The sequence below is a fragment of the Capra hircus genome, chromosome 24 (assembly GCF_001704415.2).
Source record: "Capra hircus breed San Clemente chromosome 24, ASM170441v1, whole genome shotgun sequence".
Lineage (NCBI taxonomy): Eukaryota > Metazoa > Chordata > Mammalia > Artiodactyla > Bovidae > Capra > Capra hircus.
This window is the reverse complement of record NC_030831.1, coordinates 10,452,337-10,469,482: the sequence shown is the minus strand read 5'-3', so window position 1 is coordinate 10,469,482 and position 17,146 is coordinate 10,452,337.

Below are 17,146 nucleotides of genomic sequence, written 5' to 3'. Positions count from 1 at the left end.
TTCAATGTATCTGGTGAAAATTCTTAAGGCCTACTCTCCTAGCAAATTTTAAATATGCAAACCTAGAGTAGATATTGGAGAAGGCAATGGCAACCCACTCCAGTACTCTTGCCTGGAAAATCCCATGGACAGAGGAGCCTGGTGGGCTACAGTCCATGGGGTCGCTAGGAGTCGGACACTACTGAGCGACTTTACTTTCACTTTTCACTTTCATGCATTGGAGAAGGAAACGGCAACCCACTCCAGTGTTCTTGCCTGGAGAATCCCAGGGACGGGGGAGCCTGGTGGGCTGCCATCTCTGGGGTCACATAGAGTCGGACACGACTGAAATGACTTAGCAGCAGCAGCAGCAAAGTAGATATACAAAAGTTAGCAAAAAGGAAATCAAAGCATACTCCTTTGGAAAAGTCATCTATTTACGAAAAAAAAAAAAAGAATAAAGGAACTATAAAACAGACAGAAAATGATTAACGACATGGCAATAGTAAATTCTTACTTATGAATAATTATTTTAAATGTAAATGGATTAGATTTTCCAGTCCAAAGGAATGGCATGGCAGAATGGATTAAAAAAATGAGACCCAATTAAGGCTGCTCATGAGAGTCACTTCAACTTTAAGGACACTGAAAGGCTTAACATAAGAGGAGGAAAGAGATATTTCATGCAAATGGAACCTAAAAGAGAGCAATGGTAGCTATACTTATGTCAGCTTGACCTTTTTTTTTTTTTTGATTAGCAAATTGAGAAAATTTCCTTCTTTTTCTTGCCAGCATTGGTGGTTTATCCGCTAAGTGGTGTCCAACTCTTGCAACCCTATGGACTGTAGCCTGCCAGGCTCCTCTGTCCATGGGATTTTCCAAACAAGAATACTGGAGTGGGTTGCCAGGGGATCTTCCCAACCCAGAAATCGAACCCTGGTCACCTGCACTGCAGGCAGATTCTTTACCAACTGAGCTATGAGGGAAGCCCCCTACCAGCATTGCTCCTGTGGAAAAGTGTGCTATGAGCATATTATTTCTTTTACATAATCTCTCTTAAATTTCTAGTTGTCGTTGACATCTTCTCTTTTGGTTCTCTGTTCCTAGATGGCACTTTGATCTTTTTATGTTTTTTGTGGAGAGGGGTTGCTTTTAACATATTCAACTGGTAATTTGTTCAGGTTTGATGAGTATCAATATCTTTTTAAAAATTAATTTTTGGATATTCTCATTTATTAGCCCTTAAAATATTACCTTTTCTATTCTCTCTTCTCATCCTCTGGAATTCAAGTAAGATGTTAACCTAATTAATTTATTTTAATTTCTAATCCATGTCTTCTGTGGCTTTTTCTCTTTGCCTTTAGGGAAAACCAAACATACAACAACAACAACTAAAATCTACTCAAGTTTACTTTTGGCTTGCTAATTCTTTGTTTAGTTGTGTTAGTTTTTATTCTTAAACAATCCAACAAACTAAAAATTTCAAAGATTATGTATTCATTTCTAGAAAACTCTATTTGGTTGTATCTCAAAATATGCTTGATTAATTTTAACAACACTTTTCTAACTTACAAGATTTATACCTTCACTTTGGTTTGATATTTTAAGTTTTCTTTCTTGCCTATTCACCAATGAATTAAATGTTTATCTTTAAGAATATTTTACTTAACACTTTTATTACTTTTTTTAAGTTAGAAGATTGACCACATTATTTTGCTTCCATAGTATTGATAAAATAATTTGTGAAGGTTAATCGTGCAAATTTTTAACTCAGTGAGTGAGTATCATTTAGAGATTTTCATGACCTTCCTTGTATCAAGCTTTCTTAATATGGGGCATGGGGTAGGGCAAAAGTTCACAACCAGTTTAATATTTTTGTGACTGTACACCGATGCCTTGTATCCTTCAGATCTTGAAATCATTTACTCTTCCCCTGGTTGTTTGTTTTACAAGCAGGATATTTCCCTCAAAACTGGATGAGATTCAATATAATGGAAAAAGGCATCCCCGGTCATCAAGCCATACTTGGGTTCATATTGGGGCTTACCTTTGAAATTTCACTATCAAAATTCTTATTCTTGCCCAAAAATTGGAATGTTCTGACCCCCTGTGACCAGTCTACCTGCGTATATCTTTTCTTGCATAAAACTTAAGTCAACTTGCTAACTAGAATGTCCTGATATGTGTTAATGCCTCTGCATTTCAAACAAAAACATAGTAAAGGAAAGAAAAGACCAAATATCATATATGATGAGCTTGCTTTGGACATCAAGATTTCCTACTCCTGTTCCCTTTATTGCTTCCTTTCAGGCCTGAGCTAAGTAACTTGGAATGGTAAAACTAGAGACATCAATGTCAACAAAATAATGGACTTAGAATGCTGTGGCTTTTGATCAGTTGGTCCAATTGGACGGCATTAAAAAGAGTTATCTTGTACCTTACTAGAATTTTACCTTGGACTTTTAAGCCAATGTCTTTGAGAAACAACTGTCTTTTGTTTAAACCTGTGTTATCCCAAAGACCTCCAGGGAAATAATTTGGCTGCTCAAAAACAGGATTTATAGCATCGGCAATTGTGTGAATCCCCCTTTTACTCTTCTGTTTCTGAATAACTAGATACAATACATTTTAAAAGCCATCTCACTGAAAATGCCAAGAGCTCACCTTGGGAAATCACAAATGATGTCTGGTAATTTGTTTATTATGCTTCATCCTATAAACATCACCCCATCGATTCAACATACTAAACAGAGTTTTTCGTAATTTGAAATGAATATAAAACAGATAATAAAAATTGATCCAACAGGTAAACACAATAGAACCACAGTTAGAGAAAGAAATAATTATTTGCAAAGGTTTGTCTCCTGTTTTTAATTCAGCAAATTCTTTTTTCCCTAGGAAGCTGCTGTGCTATAACACAGCAGACCTATTTTGATAAGAGCTTTGTCGCTAAACTGAAGAGAAACAGAGGTAGGATTGCAGGATGCTTTAGTGGTCAGCCTTGGGGGTATAACAGAATTACCTGGGGATCTGTTATAACCAAGTATTGTTAGGTATATCTCAGCACCAGAGAATCTAATTTAATTTATCTTGGATGCTGATTGGAGACCACCAGAAGCTGGAAAGCTCCAATATCAGATAAGAGTGAGAAAAACTGGTATTATAATTGGAAGCCTCTATTGCACTATTATTATTTGTTATTGTTATTCACTCATTAAGTCGTGTCTGACTCTGCGACCCCATAGACTGCCTCATGCTATGCTTCCTCGTCCTTCACTCTCTCCTGGAGTTTGCTTAAACGCATGTCCATTGAGTCAGTGATGACATCTAGCCACCTTTTCCTTTGTCATCCCCTTCTCCTCATGCCTCCAATCTGTCCCAGCATCAGGGTCTTTTCCTGCGAGTCGATACAGGCTCTTCGACCTGTATTGAATCCCTTGATCCTGGCCTCCTATTTGGTGTGGAGGACTTGAGTTTGAGTGAACTCCAGGAATTGGTGATGGACAGGGAGGCCTGGTGTGCTGCGATTCATGGGGTTGCAAAGAGTTGGACATTGTGAGAAACTAGCAATAGACTATAATTAATTGAAAATTAACAAAAGAAAGGAAATTGAAAATAAACAAAAGAAAGGACATTCACAATAATATCAAGAACATCAAATATTATAAATCTAATAAAATAAATATGTATAGAGACTATATGGTAAAAATTACAAAACAGTTTTGTAAGAAATGTAAGAAACCTACACTAGATCAATGGGATAGCATTCTTTATGAAAAAAAACAAAAATTCAAAAAACAAAACCTTTGCTTCTACGTCATGCTATATATAAAAAAAGTCTTAAATTTTATCACCAGGGAATTCTGTTAGTTATAAAAATGACATGCAATTTAACGTAATTTAAAGGGCTCCATCAATACTAGCATTGGGATCCATCCTCAGAAGTCTTTAAAAATCCTTATCATTCTTCTTCTTTCTGATTATGCCTAACAGAAGGCTCCAGTATATATCTGACAATGCAATCTCCTCATTTAAAGCAAATTGGCACCCATCAAAAAAAATTCTTAAAATGGGGATGAGTTTTCCCCTCTAACATCTGATAAAATGTTTTAGATAAGATAAGTGATAAATCAAGCTGAATATCTTCATATATTTCAAAAATTATGTAAAAAAATAATCAGAAAATGGGTGTGCTATATCTATTACCAGTGTAATCCTATTTCTTTCACTCTGAATATAGCCTCTTTGAAGGAGTGTTTGATTCATAGTTAAATGAGCATTAATTATCCAACAGACGAAAAAGGCATGGTTCTTACATTGTTTGCATTGGTTCAGTTTATAAGTTATATGAGAGTCCTATTCCCTGGAAAAGGATCTTTAAATTTCTATACACTCTCAGTATATTTGTTTAAATGTTTAACCTATTTACGTATTTTAACTCCTGTTATGCTGATGCTGATGTTTTAATTTTTTGCCTTAACTTCCAGATTGTCTGTACCTCATTGCTGCTGTTGGGCCTAATTTACAGCTCTTTATTGCTTCCTTGTATACATACATATGATCAATTGAATATTTAATTTCAATCTATATTTTCAAACAACCTATTTCTATTTAGTTTTTCTGTTTCTTCCCAGTTGACCTCATTTAGAATATTTACATATTTAATTGACACGTCTATCACATTTTGAATTGTCAAATTTTAAACATCTCATTTTCAGGTGATTCGTTCTATTAGGTCATTCTGTTTTATGAGTGTCAGCTATCATTTTGGTGAAGTGCACGCTTGAAATGCTCTAGAACTCAGACCCTGACTCCTCCTTGATGTGCCAAAGGGAGCTATAATACGCAGGATCTAATGTCTGTGGGCTCTCCCTCCCACATAGCAGGAGACATTGCCTCAGAGACATTTCTTTTATTTCTGACAAAGCATGACTCCAAGAAAATGTGGATACTTCACAAGTGCTCAGATATTTAAAGACTCCTCATATGTTTGCTTCCAGATGGTTCCATGTGCCACATCTTGTTTTCTGGCATCTCCAGATTGTTGAATGCTGTCTTATTGAACAGAATCTTATATGTGTTCAGCGATATTTGATGAGCATATACATGCTTTAAATGAAATAATTTTAACTCATTCTTGAAAAATGGTACTGTAACAAGCATGGATTCCTTTTTTAGTTTTAATGCAAAGCTTTGTTACATTTTTAAAATATGACAAATACATCTTAAAAATCATCTAGCTTCATGATTTTTTCCATAGCTGCACAATCTGGGAGTTGGTGATGGACGGGAGGCCTGGCGTGCTGCGATTCATGGGGTCGCAAAGAGTCGGACACAACTGAGTGACTGAACTGAACTGAACAATTTGTAAATATTATTCATCAGCCTGTTGAACTGCTCCTTTTCCAGAATTATAAATACAATCCAATTTTTTGTTGTTGTTGTTGGTTTGTTAAATCAAAGCGTCTGAATTTGACACAATTTAAATGTGTTTCTTTTGAGAATGAACTCATCTTCTGGGGCTTGAGAACAAGGAATGATTGGTCTTATCCTCATATTGTGGATGTAACTTTACCCCCAGATTTCAGATCTGAACAAGAGACCTGTTCTCCTGAGTAACAGTGTTGATGGGGAAGTGAGCTTAAGGCGATGGCAACCAACTCCAGTACTCTTGCCTGGAAAATCCCATGGACAGAGAAGCCTGGTAGGCTACATACTGTCCATGGCGTCACAAAGAGTCGGACATGACTGAACGACTTCACTTTCACTTTTCACTGTCATGCATTGGAGAAGGAAATGGCAACCCACTCCAGTGTTCTTGCCTGGAGAATCCCAGGGATGGGGAGCCTGGTGGGCTGCCGTCTATGGGGTCACACAGAGTTGGACACGACTGACATGACTTAGCAGCATCAGCAACATCTTATCAGGAAAGTGTAGTGTGCTCTCTCTGTACATGACCATGGAGAGTCGGAACCTTTCTGAACAGTCAATTCCTTTCTATTTCCCCGTCATTTGCCAATATGCATCCTCTCTCTTCCTTCCAAGGAGACTTTGTAATGTTCATGTGAGTGGAGTCCTCTCAGGTCCTTCACAATAACTGTTCATTTCTTCTGAGTGTGTCAACATTTTCTGGAATGTCAAAGTCTGACTGCTGCTGAGAATGGTTTTCATTCTTGCAAGGAGATGATTGCTCTTAGAATTCACCTGTTACATACAAGTGACAGATAGAAATTTTGGAGGCTATTCCTATAGATACGGCCTTTAATTATCAGTTGTTTGTTGCAAAATGTGAGATAGAGAGTAGCGTTGGTGTTCATCTCTCAAGGACATTACAGGATCTGAAACAGTATACAGCTCACTTCTATTGAAGGGTGACTTATGAGTTACATGAGCTAGCTGAAATAATAATTCAAATTTACTCCAGAAGTTGTTTGGTACATCATAAAGACTGATGCCTTACACTGTTGCTTTGATGGCTATTTCTTGCATAAGATTTGATGGTGAATAGAAAGTTAAAGATGTTAATGTGATGTTAAGCCACAGATAGCCATGATGCTATATGAAGAGTAGTAAAATGAATTTTTTGAGTGGTATGAAACCACAGTGGAGGAAGATGTTATTTTGGAATAGATTTGTATACTGTATAGCTCTGTGAAAATCTCTTAACAAGTAACAGGCTTGTTAAGAATCCCCCACCTGTTCTCCATCTCCTCCCACCCACTTTGTTCTTCGAGGTCCTGCTTCTTGGCTACTGAATTAACAATATTTCTTTATTCCACACACACACACAACACAGAGTTCCTTATCTTGTTCTTCACTACTAGAACTGAGGTTTGGTCAGTTCAATTCAAACATAAAAGCCTAAAATGCTTTTCTTAAAAATACCTATTTTTGTTTGCTTCTGAATCTCAATTAGGTATTGAGTTTTACTTCTTAATGTAAATGTGATTAACTGTATTTTTAACTCTTTCCTGATTTGATGATATATTTATGTCACAGCCTTTATTTCTCAATCAATTTAAAAAAACACTTTTGTTATACTGACAAAATACATTTCAGTGTACGCTGATGAAAACATGCAGCCCACATAATCACATAAAGGCATCTCATATCAGAAGAAATGTACATTCATTTTTGGCAAGAATTTCTTACGTAGCTCTCATTGCTAAAATGTCTTTGGAAAATATGTTAAATTATAAATCACCAGTGGTTGTTAATAATGTTACTTTATGTCTCAAAATATTCCAGTGTTCATAGTTTTAAGAAACTATTTTTTCTAGTCTTGGTGGAAATATATAAGCAGTCAAGGGGGGCATGATATATCATGTAAATCACTGTGGACAAAGGAGAACAATGGTCAAAGTTTAGAATTCCTCAAGTTTGGGGAAAATGAAGCTACTAAATGTGACTAGACTCTGCCTTTTCTGCTGCTTGGAAGATAGCTGGGAATTGGGAATTATGCTTGGTAATAAGCTCTTAAGCACATTTGTAGTGTGGGATAAAGTTCTTACTTGGAAGAGTGATGTTCATTCAACTAGAGCCAATTTTAAACGGAGAGAATATAGGCCAGCAGATTTCTGTGACACATTCATAACCTTTCTGTAAATGTGCTGCCTTTATTTTTTGTATCAAATGAATGCTGGGGTTTCAAAAGGTATTATTCATAAATAGGATATAGTTTCTCAAAGGGGAAAAAAACTAGCCTGTAACGTACTGACCCTTGGGAAATAAAGCACAAAATCATTTCTCCTTTAACTCCAAAGGAAGCCTATATTTTTTCATTAGTCACTTTTTCAAAGGAAGAAATCACTTGAGTTTCACCATCTATCTCTGTACCTATTAGGTTGTCAATTTGGTTTGAGTTTTCATCAGAGCTGGAATAACAGCTGGAAGGAAGAGTTGTCTAATCCAAACATTCACCAGGGGGCCATGGGAAAAATCTGTTACATTTGACATAGGACAATGGTACTTATTCAAGAAGAGACTTTGAACATTTGTAACAGAAAGGCAACTTTTTCTAAAAATTGTTCAGATAATTCTCGCAAACATACAGTTGAAAATTCTATTTAATTGAAAAAGAAGTCTAATTTAGGAAAGGAGACATAAAGAGCTATATCTGTTCATATCATTAAGTAAAGGAGTTTTATAAATTAAGGAAATAATGTAAGATTCAAAGGAAAATACAGTAAGATTTCAAAAGCTATCAATGTCAGAATCTAATACAAAATAATAATTCTACATAATAAAATATACGTATTATTCCTAGATTTATTGGAAAGAATGAAAGAGAAAAGGTTGTGGATTGCTATGCCACAAGTGATATATATCTTTAAATGAAATAGGTGAAATGAATATGATAAAATATTAATGATACTAATCTGGCTGATGGCAATGCCAGGGTCTACTAATTCATTTCTGGGTTTTTAGGTGTATTTTAATATTTAAGAGTATTTAATATTTATAGTTTTTCTTAATATAAAAATAACAGCAATTTTGTAAGAGAAAGCAGGTCTTTATTAGTAATGTCATGAGAAAGAAATTTGATAAAGCCATGATATTTGTGTGGTTCAATATAGATCAGAAATTATTTCCCATCAGTATAGACTTTCTCATAAAAACATAAGAAAATATTTCACCATCACAAATAAAAAATGTAAATATATCTAGTTTAGGGTTAGAAGAAGCCTCTATGTGAAGAGCAATCAGGAAAAAAAATATATATATATATATGTATGCTTTTTTGTTGATTTTTCAAAAATGCTGTATATTTACAGATTGAAAATCTTGGGTCAAATAGTACACAAAATAATAAATAAAAGTTACATAAAGCACAATTCACAGGATTATATGTTTCTATACCAGTCCCAAGTTGTATTGGAAAAATGACATTCTTATGTGTGAATTCTACATTAATGTTGACTTTAGGTAGCTCCTTAAGACACAAAGCTAATGGAGGTAATGGAATACCAGTTGAGATATTTCAAATTCTAAAAGATGATGCTGTGATAGTGTTGCATTCAATATGCCAGCAAATTTGGAAAACTCAGCAGCGGCCACAGGACTGGAAAAGGTCAGTTTTCATTCCAATCCCAAAGAAAGGCAATGCTAAAGAATGTTCAAACTACTGCACAATTGCACTCAACTCAAATGTTAGCAAAATAATGCTCCAAATTCTCCAAGTGAGGCTTCAACAGTATGTGAACTGAGAACTTCCAGATGATCCAACTGGATTTAGAAAAGGCAGAGGAACCAGAGATCAAATTGCCAACATCTGTTGGATCATTGAAAAAGCAAGAGAGTTCCAGAAAAACATCTACTTTGGCTTTATTGACTGCCAAAGACTTTGACTGTGTGAAAGTGAAAGAAAGTGAAGTCGCTCAGTCGTGTTCGACTCTTCATGACCCCATGGACTGTAGCCTACCAGGCTCCTCCATACATGTGATTTTCCAGGCAAGAGTACTGGAGTGGGGTGCCATTGCCTTCTCCAAGAGATCCCCTTGACCCAGGGATTGAACCTGGGTGTCTCACATTGTAGGCAGACGCTTTACCATCTGAGCCAACTGTGTGGATCACAACAAATTCTTAAAGAAGTGGGAATAGTAGACCACCTGACCTGCCTCCTGAGAAAGCTGCATGCATGCAAGAAGCAACAGTTACACCTGGACATGGAACAATGGACTAGTTACAAATTGGGAAAGGAATAGTCAAAGCTGTATAATATCACCCTGCTTATTTAACTTATATGCAGAGTACATCATGAGAAATGCTGGACTGGAAGAAACACAAGCTGGAATCAAGATTGCCGGGAGAAATATCACTAACCTCAGATATGCAGATGACATCACCCTTATGGCACAAAGCAAAGAGGAACTAAAATGCCTCTTGATGAAAGTGAAAGAAGAGAGTGAAAAAGTTGGCTTAAAGCTAAACATTCAAAAAGCTAAGATCATGGCATCTAGTCCCATTACTTCATGATGAATAGTTGGGGTAACAATGACAGACTTTATTTTCTTGGGCTCCAAAATCACTGCAGATTGTGACTGCAGGCATGAAATTAAAAGATACTTGCTGCTTGGAAGAAACGCTGTGACCAACATAGACAATATATTAAAAAGCAGAGAGAGTATTTTGTCAACAAATGTCCATCTAGTCAAATCTATGGTTTTTCCAGTAGTCATGTATGGATGGGAGAGCTGGACTATAAAGAAAGCTGAGCACCAGAGAATCGATGTTTTTGAACTGTGTTGTTGGAGAAGACTCTTGAAAATCCCTTGAACTGCAAGGAGATCCAACCAGTCCATCCTAAAGGAAATCAGTCCTGAATATTCATTGGAAGTTCTGATGCTGAAGCTGAAATTCCAATACTTTGGCCACCTGATGTGAAGAACTGACTTATCTGAAAATACCCTGATACTGGGAAAGATTGAAGGTAGGAGGAGAAGGGTATGACAGAGGAGAGACGGTTGGATGGACATGACTTTGAGCAAGCTCCATGAGTCGTTGATGAACAGGGAAGCCTGGAGTGCTGTAGTCCACGGGGTCACAAAGAGTTGGACATGATTGAGCTCCTTAAGTAAACTTAAGAGACAGAGGTCTTTAATCCTCATTCTTGTATTATTCATTGGGTACTAAAAAGAAATATGACTTCACTTCTTATCACACAAGCTATCATAAAATTTAAACCTCAATTTATGCAGTGCATAGCTTTCTCTTTTAATAGTGAAGACAGTCTTAAATATGTTTTATTCTACTTTCATATATTGTATTTTCCACAAGACAACTTGACATCCAGGTTGCTATGCTAATTGTAAATATTCCTTCTGACAGTTGGTGCTAGCATCATACAGTGACTGGAAATTGTCCTCACTCTCATATCACCAAACATTCGATGTAGAAATTATATATTTTTCTGGTCCTATTTGAACAGGTTGAACTGCACTTCTTGATAGAGATGTTTCAATTACTTTTCCTTTGTGACTACTCTTCAAAATTGAAATTCACTTACTTATCAGGATGCATTGACAGAGATTCAAAACATGCTTATGAAATACTCTGAGCAGTTACACATAATAAACCATCAAACTGCTTTACTATGTCTTCTCACAGGCCTTTCTCTCTGGAATATTTCACGCATAATAGCAAAATTTTATTCTTTTGCAACATACAAAAGCTTCCAGATATATATTTTTGTACAAAAATGCATCACAGATGATGTTTACCGTGCAGAAAGAGTCAATAACTATGTTACTTGGCATCCAGTAGCAGCTCCCTGTATAAATAATGCAATCAAAGTACACTGTATTTTCTGAGGTAAGAGAGAGTGCTTCCCAGGTGGCTCAGTGGTAAGGAATTCCCCTGCCAATGCAGGAGATGCAGGTTTGATCCTTGGTCCAGGAATATCCCCTGGGAGAATGAAATGGCAGCCCACCCCAGTATTCTTCCCTGGGAAATCCTATGGACAGTGGGACCTCACTGGCTGTAGTCTATGGGGTCACAAGAGAGTGGGACACAACTTAGTGACTAAGCACCAACAAAAAAGTGTATTTCAAACTATAGAAAATAATGTATCTGTACTATTCAATTATGCGTTGTATTCACTTATGTATGTAATGTTTTCATCACAGACCTACAGAAGGAGATGTGAACGTGACTAATCTTGATGAGAAGAGTCGGAGGTTAATTGTCAGGGTATTGTTTCACATATGGTTGGAGCAATAGGTCAAAAGTGTCTGTATGTGGTCCAGGCTTTTATATATTGCTTTCTTTTGGATCTAATATTATCAGGTACATGAGATTTCTCCCTTTCTCAAGGCAAAGTCTGTTTCTATCTAAATATATTGCAGCTTTTCTATCATTGACTAGATGGCCAAGTCAGTTTGACCCTGACTTTCTTTCTCTAATTTATGATTGAAGAATGGTATCTCTGCTCTGTTTTGTCAGAACTTACAGTGTTACTAATGTATGATTTCTGAGATATTCAAAAATTTATTAGTTTTGAAGAAGAGAAAAGGCTAGTATGAAATGGAACAATCAGAAAATGAGAGTTCATAATAGTTGCAATATCATTGCTGAAATAATTCTTTACAAAATGAAGTCCAAGAATACTTTCAAAACAGTGAACAAATTATAACATGTTAGAAAACACTATACAAAATTTTGAAAATAAGGACGATCAGAAAGTTCTAGCATCCACTTAATAATTCCCCAAAAGACAAAGTAAATAGAAAAAAAATATTTCCAGAAATTTCCAAACCCAAAAGTGAGGATGAGTTTTTAAAGCTAAAAAACATGTTTGGCCAATTGACTTTAGAGAAATATGCATGGGGTAAAAAAAAACACAGCAAAAACAGTTTTCTCTGAAGTATGTGAACATCATTTTTACTCAAGTTAAATTCCAAAGATATGGATAGGTGTATAGATTGGAAGAAAAAGTTATCTACTGACCAAGAATCTGATTGATGTCAGAATTATCAAGTATAAGACTTTATGCTAGAATATAGATAATAAAGATATGTTTCTAATATTCAGAACATTTAATTTAGAACTACTTTTCAAGCCACAGTCAAGCACAAAAAGTTAATGAAAATATATTATAAAACTCTGTGAAACCTATATGAAAGCCATATACATGGGTATACATGTTTGTTTATTCTATGATACAGTCGAAAAATAATCAACGGAAAGATTTGAGTCAGCTTTAAAAAAAAAAAACATGAACTGATTTATTGGTGAAATGAAAAGAAGACGTACTACTGTAGATGCATAGGATGATGTCTACAAACTATAAAACCATCCACAAGGATAAATTCACAACTAACATGACACAATGCTGGATCTTGGAGATAGATGAGGGAAGTTCATATTTCTTTTGTTAAAAATAGTTATTTGGACTTCTCTGGTGACTCAGACGGTAAAATGTCTGTCCACAATGTGGGAGACTTGGGTTCGATCCCTGGGTTGAAAGGAATCCCTGGAGAAGGAAATGGCAACCCACTCCAGTACTCTTGCCTAGAAAATCCCACGGACGGAGGAGCCTGGTGTCCATGGCTGATTTATTGGTGAAATGAAAAGACTTACTACTGTAGATGCATAGGACGACGTCTACAAAAATTTCTATAAAAACATCCACAAGGATAAATTCACAACTTACATGACTCAGTGCTGGATCTTGGAGATAGATGAGGGAAGTTCATATTTCTTTTGTTAAAAATAGTTATTAATTAGAGGTAAAGTGAATTGAAGTGAAAGTCGCTCAGTTGTGTCTGAATCTTGGCAACCCCATGGACTATACAGTCAATGGAATTCTCCAGGCCAGAATACTGGAGTGGGTAACCTTTCCCTTCTCCAGGGGATCTTCCCAACCCAGGGATGGAACGCAGGTGTCCAGCACTGCAGGCAGTTTCTTTACCAACTGAGCCACCAAGCAGTTTATCTAAATGTAGCTCCCTTCTCACCACTGCAAACTCCAAATCGCATGCTCTACTCCGCCAGATGCCTGTTGAGAGATGGAAGCAATAATTCCATTTGCAGCCTCTGTAGTTTTGAACTGTTGAGGAAGTCATAGGAGGAGAATGCAGGATCCTGTGCTCCATGAGTTGGCAGAAATCTGGTTAGCAGCATCAGAGAACAGACCCCAGGACAGAGGTTAGTGTAGCCCAGGACTTGGGGATTCTTTTGACCCAAAGAGGCAATATTATATCCGTGCCAAACCACAGACATGCCAAGCCTGTCTGAATTCCTAGGTTTCTACAGTGAATCAAACAGATACATAGAATAATCTCTGTCCTTTAGACATTGAAGGGGCAGGGAGAGTTTAGAACTTAATAGCCTTATAGTAGGACATGACAGCTGGCCTTAAAACACATGAACATGGGAAAATTACCCTCTTGTCTCTTTATCATTACAGAATACCTGATACTAAAAGTGGTCAAGCAGACTATTAGACTAAATGACCTAACTGAGGACCTGTGTCAACACCTGAACATAAAGGAAAGAACAAGAGGATCCCATTGATTTAAAAGAAATTAAATAACTTCTTTTTTTAACTTAAAATATGATTTTGCAGTAAAAAATATAATTTGATAAATATGTATCAAACTTAATGACTTGAAAGATCAAACGTAGGGAAAAATAACACCCCCCAAATACATGCTGCTGCTGCTAAGTCGCTTCAGCTGTGTCTGACTCTATGCGACCCCATAGATGGCAGCTCACCAGGCTCCTCCGTCCATGGGATTTACCAGGCAAGAGTACTGGAGTGGGGTGCCTTTGCTGTCTCTGCCCAAACACATAAACCTCCGCAATAGATAAAGGACTCACTTCAGTTCAGTTCATTTGCTCAGTCATGTACAACTCTTTGCAACTCCATGGACTGCAGCATGCCAGGCTTCCCTGTCTATCACCAACTCCCGGAGCTTGCTCAAATTCGTGTCCATAGAGCAGGTGATGCCATCCAACCATCTCATCCTTTGTTTTTTCTTCAGTTTAAAATAATTTCTAATTCTTACTTTTTTATTAAAACATCCTTTCCTATTGATCACATAATATTTCCATCACAAACATTTTAGTTTTCATCTCTAAAAGTCTGAAATCTATCACTTCAATTTTCTTGACTATTAATTCTAATATCTGTGATCATTCTTGGTTAACTTTTTATTTTTTACTTGAATTTTGGTGTGTGTTATTGTGCTATTTTATATTCTAGCAGATTTAAACTGAGCCCTAGTCATTATGATTGCTTTTAGTGCCATATTAAAAAAAATGCATAACTCAAGGTCACAATCATTTTCTCCCACTTTTAAGAGTATTTATAGATTTATTATTTTTTTATTTTTTTTATTTTACTTTATTTTACTTTACAATACTGTATTGGTTTTGCCATATATTGTAGTTAGGTTTATAAGTGATTAGGATTTAGATTGTGCATATGATGCAAAATATCAGTTATGGTTTTTCTTCTTTTGAATGTTTAATTTTCCCCTGCTATCTTGGAAGACTATTCTTTCTGCGTCAAATGTCTTTGTAACTTTGCAATAAATATTTGATAAATATTTTAATGTCCTTATCTGCTAATTCTAAAATCTGAGTCAATTCTTGAATGGTTTTAACTGATTTATTATCTTCCTCATTAATGGCACCCCACTCCAATACTCTTGCCTGGAGAATCCCATGGACAGAGGAGCTGGGTAGGCTGCAGTCCAAGGGGTCACTGAGAATTGGACATAACTCAGTGACTTCACTTTCACTTTTCACTTTCATGCATTGGAGAAGGAAATGGCAGCCTACTCCAGTGTTCTTGCCTGGAGAATCCCAGGGACGGCGGAGCCTGGTGGGCTGCCGTCTATGGGGTAGCACAGAGTCGGACACGACTGAAGCAACTTAGTAGCATTATTATTGTTATTATTATTTTTTTTTTGGCTTTACTTACAATTTCAGTTGGATGTCAGCTATTGTGAGTTCAGAAAGATCCCCTGCAGAATGGACTAGTTACCCACTCCAGTATTCTTGCCTGGAGAATCCCATGGACAGAGGAGTCTGATGGGCTACAGTCCATGGGGTCACAAAGAGTCAGACATGACTGAGTGACTAACACTTTCACTTTCATTGTGAGTTTTACCTTGGTGGGCCCTTCATATTTTGGTTTTCTGAAAATATCATTATGCTTTGTTCTAGGAGTAGTTAAGTTACTTCAAACTAGCTTGATGTCTTCAGGTCTTTTTCTTTTTTTAAGAATTAGGCAAATTTGGGGATTTAGGGCTTTCTATGTGGTACAGCAGTAAAAACTCCACCTGCCAATGCAGGAGATGCAGGTTCAGTCCCTGGGTTGGCAGGATCCCCTGGAGAAGGGAATAGCTTACCCACTCCAATATTCTAACCTGGACAATCTCATGGACAGAGGAGCCTGGCAGACTACAGTCCATGGGGTCACCAAGAGTCAAACACGACTGAGTGTGCATGCACACACATGCGCGCGCACGCACACACATACCACACAGAGGCAGATTTGGAGCACTGCTCTTTCTAGATCTAACTACCCCACAAGGCTGAGGCAAGGGCCTTGTATATAGTCTATATGATGTCTAATAATTATTGAGGTCTTCCAGTCTGACTGGTGGGGATAGGTTTTATTTTTAATCCTGTGTGTGTGTCAGACAATGTTTTCAACAATCTCTGAGTGTGAATCTTCCCTCAGTAGTTGATACTTAACATATAGGTCAGTCTTGTTCAATCCACAGTTGAAAACTTGAGGGAAACCCTCTGTAAAACTCTGGAGTCCTCTTCTGTGAATGACTGTTCTCCAGGTAGTTTGACCTGCAAACTCTCAGGACACTTGTTTCCATCATTTCTCTGCTCTATCAGCTCAGTTCAGGGAATCCAGCGTTCTGCTCTGGGTTCGCATCTTATGTGCCATCCTGCAAACTCCCTGAAGGCCTTAACCTGGGAAACCATAGATATATTTCAGTCTGGAGGAGGAAATAGCAACCCACTCCACTATGTTTGCCTGAAAAATTCCATGGACACAAGAGCCTGATGGGCTACAGTCCGTGAGGTCCCAAAGAGTCAGAGAGGACTGCTGCTGCTGCTGCTGCTGCTGCTGCTGCTGAGTCGCTTCAGTCATGTCTGACTCTGTGCGACCCATAGACGGCAGCCCACCAGGCTCCGCCGTCCCTGGGATTCTCCAGGCAAGAACACTGGAGTGGGTTGCCATTGCCTTCTCCAATGCATGAAAGTGAAAAGTGAAATTGAAGTCACTCAGTCGTGTCCAACTCTAGTGACCCCATGGACTGCAGCCCTCCAGGCTCCTCTGCCCATGGGCTTTTCCAGGCAAGAGTACTGGAGTGGGGTGCCATCGCCTTTTCCGCAAAGAGGACTGAGTGTATATATGTATTGTGCCCATCGTGTTAGGCATCGGTCTGCTTCACTGACTTGTTTCCACAATTGTAGCAATCTTTATTCCATATAATTGGTCTAGTTTTTTTTTTCCCCTAGTTGACTTTGGTGGGAAGGTAACTCTTGTCTCTGAAACTCAATTTTGATGACAAGAAAAACATGATATTTTTCAGCATAATATTAATACAATTCAGGACGAGGATGAATGGAAATTGTTGAAACAGAAACAATAAAAAGATAATTAAGCTGGTAATTTTTGTTTCACAGAAAAAAGTAA